The sequence below is a fragment of the Pteropus alecto genome, unplaced genomic scaffold, assembly GCF_000325575.1.
Source record: "Pteropus alecto unplaced genomic scaffold, ASM32557v1 scaffold117, whole genome shotgun sequence".
Classification (NCBI taxonomy): Eukaryota; Metazoa; Chordata; class Mammalia; order Chiroptera; family Pteropodidae; genus Pteropus; species Pteropus alecto.
In genome coordinates, this window is record NW_006440642.1 from 1,144,475 (window position 1) to 1,148,888 (window position 4,414).

Below are 4,414 nucleotides of genomic sequence, written 5' to 3' on the forward strand. Positions count from 1 at the left end.
AAGGGAGGAAGGAAAAGAGTCAGAGAAGGAAAGTTCTAGGTTGCTAGAAGCCAAATCTTGCTCTTGACTCATTTATTTCTTAGTTTGCCTGATACTCTATTTTATAATATTCTTTCTCTTTCCTTCTCTCCTTGCATTAACTTATCCATTCATTCTTTCTTTCATACATTATTCTTATGTACCAGACATAGGACCAGGCTCTAAGGAAGCCACATGTTTTCTCTTCCTTTTGGTGAAGCTCCTCCTCCTTCCCGGTTATTGCAAGCTGACACCCTGGCTAACTTTCCTCAGTGGCCATATGGCCTTGATGGTAGATGTCCTCTGTTCTGGAGCCTGTCAGGAACACCTCTGCAGCTTTCCGATAACCTTGTATCTTCCTATTACAAAGCCCATGTCCACTGGAGTCCAGTTCCCCGACTAAAAGATGCCTCTTGCCTAAGTCTATTTATAATGTAAGAAGGCCAGTGGGTCCTGTACACTCTCCGAGTAACCCACTCCTCATACTTCCATAGGTCTTTAGGGGGAGGACAATTAACAGCCCTCAGTCTTTGTCCAGGTGGAGGGTCATCTGTAGTGAGGGAGAGAGATGACTTCACAGGGACACAGGATCGGATGATAGGAACCACTGGGTAACAAACAGAGTGAAGCCACAGGAATAGATCAAGAGGGAAGTCCGTAGCCCAGCCCTTCTCTCGCCTCTGAGCCGCGGGAGGGCGGGTTGGGGGGCGTGGCAGCAGCAGGAGGAGGAGGAGCCGTAGCCTGAAGGTTGCGGTGGCCGGGGAGCCGATGGCATACAGTCAGGGAGGCAGCATGAAGAAAGTCTGCTACTACTACAGTGGTGATATTGGAAATTATTATTATGGACAGGGCCATCCTTTGAAACCTCATAGAATCCGCATGACCCATAACTTGCTGCTAAATTACAGCTTATATACAAAAAATGGAAATATACAGGCCCCATAAGGCCACTGTTGAAGAAATGACAAAATATCACAGTGATGAGTACATCAAATTTCTGTCAGATAACATGTCTGAGTATAGTAAGCAAATGCAGAGATTTAACGTTGGAGAAGATTGTCCAGTATTTGATGGACTCTGAGTTTTGTCAGCTCTCAACTGGTGGCTTGATTGCTGGGGCTGTCAAGTTAAATAGACAACAAACTGATAACTGGGCTGGAGGATTACATCATGCTAAGAAATCAGAAGCATCAGGATTCTGTTCTGTTAATGATATTGTGCTTGCCATCCTTGAATTACTAAAGTATTATCAGAGAGTCTTATATATTGATATTGATACCCATCATGGTGATGATGTTGAAGAAGCTTTTTATACAACAGATCGTATAATGACTGTATCCTTCCATACATACGGTGAATACTTCCCTGGAACAGGAGACTTAAGGGTATTGGTGCAAGAAAAGACAAATACTATGCTGTCCATTTTCCAGCAAGAGATGGTATAGATGATGAGTCATATGGGCAGATGTGTAAGCCTATTATCTCAAAAGGGATGAAAACATATCAACCTAGTGCTATCATGTTAGTGTGGTGCAGACTCTCTATCTGGTGATAGACTAGGTTGCTTCAATCTGATGATCGAAGGTCATGCTAAATATATAGAAGTTGTAAAAACTTTCATTTTACCATTTCTGATGCTTGGGGGAGGTGGATACAAAATCCATAATGTTGCTCAGTGTTAGACATAGGAGACTGAGTTGCCCTTGATTGTGAGATTCCCAATGAATTGCCATATAACGATTACTTTGAGTATTTTAGACCAAACTTCAAATTGCATATTAGTCCTTCAAACATGACAAACCAGAACACTCCAAAATATATGGAAAAAGTAAAACAGCATGTATTTGAAAATTTATTCATGTTACCTTATGCAGCTGGTGTTCTAATGCAAGCTATTCCAGAAGGCGCTATTCATGAAGATAGTGGAGATGAAGATGGAGAAGATCTAGACAAGATAATTTCTATTCGGGCATCAGATAAACGGGTAGCTTGTGATGAAGAATTCTCAGATTCAGAGGATGAAGGAGAAGGAGATTGTAGAAATGTGGCTGATCATAAGAAAAGAGCAAAGAAAGCTAAAATCGAGGAAGACAAGAAGGAAACAGGACAAAAAAGCGAATGTTAAGGAGGAAAATAAATCCAAGAATAATAGTGGAGAAAAAACAGATACCAAAGGAGCCAAATCAGAACAGCTCAGCAGCCCTTGAATTTGAAAGTCTCACCAATTTCAGAACACACACACAAAAAAGAGAAAATGTTGGAAAGAAAAAAAATTTTTTTGAAGACTTCTGGCTTCATTTTATACTACTTTGGCATGGACTGTATTTATTTTCAAAATGGCTTTTTTGTTTTTGTTTTTCTTGGCAAGTTCTATTGTGAGTGTTCTAATTATGAAGCAAAATGTCTTTTCTCCACCATGCTTTATATGATAGTTTTAAAATTGATGTGAGTTAGTATGTCAAAAAACTGATCTATTAAAGAAATAATTGGCCTTTCTGAGCTGATTTTTCTATCTTTTGTAATTATCTTTATTTAAAAATTGTATTGGATTAAAAAATAAATAAATAAAGGAGAAGTCCTAACCCATGAAAGGTCAAGGTGAGTGAGTCCTACCTGCCAGATACATGAAGCACAGTTTGAGGCAATGTAACGGGGTAAGGGGTTATCCAACAACCTTTAAAATATGGTTTATTATTTTTAATTACAATGTATGCCTTCCTCTTTGGGGGGCCACACCTTGCCTACTTTAATTATACTGTGATAGCAACAATAGTAACAATAAGTAACACTTATGTAGGCTGACTCTGGGCCAGACTACACTGCTTTACATAAGTGAATAAGCTTTATTGGATGGGAGGAGCCACTATTTATACTTCCCGACCAGTGGTCCTTGAGGTCTCCCCATTAGAGTTCTGAAGAGGTGGCCTCAGCATTGGGATGGTGGGCAGCAGCGGTACAGAGAGCACAGGGCACTGTGTTTTAAAGAATCAAAAACTCAGAACCCTGGTAGATGATAGCCTGGGACGGTGCCCAGCAACAGAGAAACAAGGCGAAGCTCAAAATCAGGAACCAGGTTGCAGACTGGGATTAGAAAAGAAATCAGAGTGGGAAGTAGGTTCCCAAGGGGACAATTTTCAACATTCTGTAGAGGGGCTGGTGCTACAACACCTAATTCCTCAAAACATGGTCAATTTAATCGCAGTCTCCATCAAGAGCTCTTGGGGCTGCTCATGAAGTAAGACTGGGGCTCGGATCTGGACATGGAGGGCAGGGCTGGTGCCACTATAGGTTTCCACACCTGGTTCCCCCATAGGTTACTGATAGGGCAGTGCCTAGGAGAACAAGGGCAGGCACCAATGATCTGGGTGGTGCTGAGTCAAAGATCTAACCCACGAGGAGGGCAAAGAAGAGAGCAGGACAAAACAGCAGAAGCCAAAACAAAAAGCCAAGCTCGGGGATGGGGACCATGGGCAGGGCAAGTGATGATTTCTGAAATGAGATGTAGGCTCAGTGGGTGTCCCTAGGCCATAGACTCCTGGGGCCAGCATATAAAGCAAAAGTCGGAGAAGCAGCAACACAATTCAGAGATTGACACAGTGCTCCCTAGAATGAAGATGGGCCAATGGGCTGCGGAAGAAGATTCTAAAGGAGACAACAGGATGGCCTTGTAAACCAAAATTAATTTTGGACTGTAATATAGAATAAAAAGCATTTATTTGAGCAAAAGGGCTATATATAGCCCAGGAGACTCAGATTCAGGAAGCAATCTAAATTGTGTTCCTGCAGAGACAAAGGGGAAGCCACCTTTTATATCCAAAGTTCCCACTCATGTTCCGAATTAGGTGTGTTTTATGTAAATGATGTATCCAAATAGTTCAGTTCTGATTGGTCGGTATAGATGCAAACAAGGATACCATTTGCACAGTTCAGATTGGGTGGGGAAGATCGCAGTCCATTGGTAGAAGGCGAAACCTCGGTTTCCCTGCAGTTTTTGACTCAGACGTGCAAACAAGTGGGCAGAGTGAGAGAAATCAAGACTCAGTCTAAGTTTCTTCCCGGAACCGGAACAGAGTACCTGAGGGGCCCCCACTAGGCTCTCATTAGTCATAAAATTTGGGCCCTCAGTTGACCACAGGAAGTCCATCTAGCAGATAAATTCGTTCTCGGGGTTCATATTAAGTGAATCTTATCTCAGGGTCTACAGCATCCAGGGAAAAGCTAAGGGCAAGCCTAGCAGACTCTTTCCAAAAGTCAGTCTTAAGGCACTGGGCAGAAACTAAGTATTAGGAGGTGTGACAAGGACTAGATGTCTCTAGGATGAGATGCACATGATAAAGCAAGTGATTCAGAATAGAGACAGACAGCCCTAGAGAAACTCCCGGAACCACTTGGAGCA

The 4,414-nt window shown here is 42.3% G+C and overlaps 1 pseudogene; it reads left to right on the top strand.

The window, feature by feature from the left end:
• The first annotated feature begins 786 nt into the window (after window positions 1-786).
• LOC102896967 lies at window positions 787-2,257 on the top strand (annotated as a pseudogene).
• The last annotated feature ends 2,157 nt before the right edge of the window (window positions 2,258-4,414 follow it).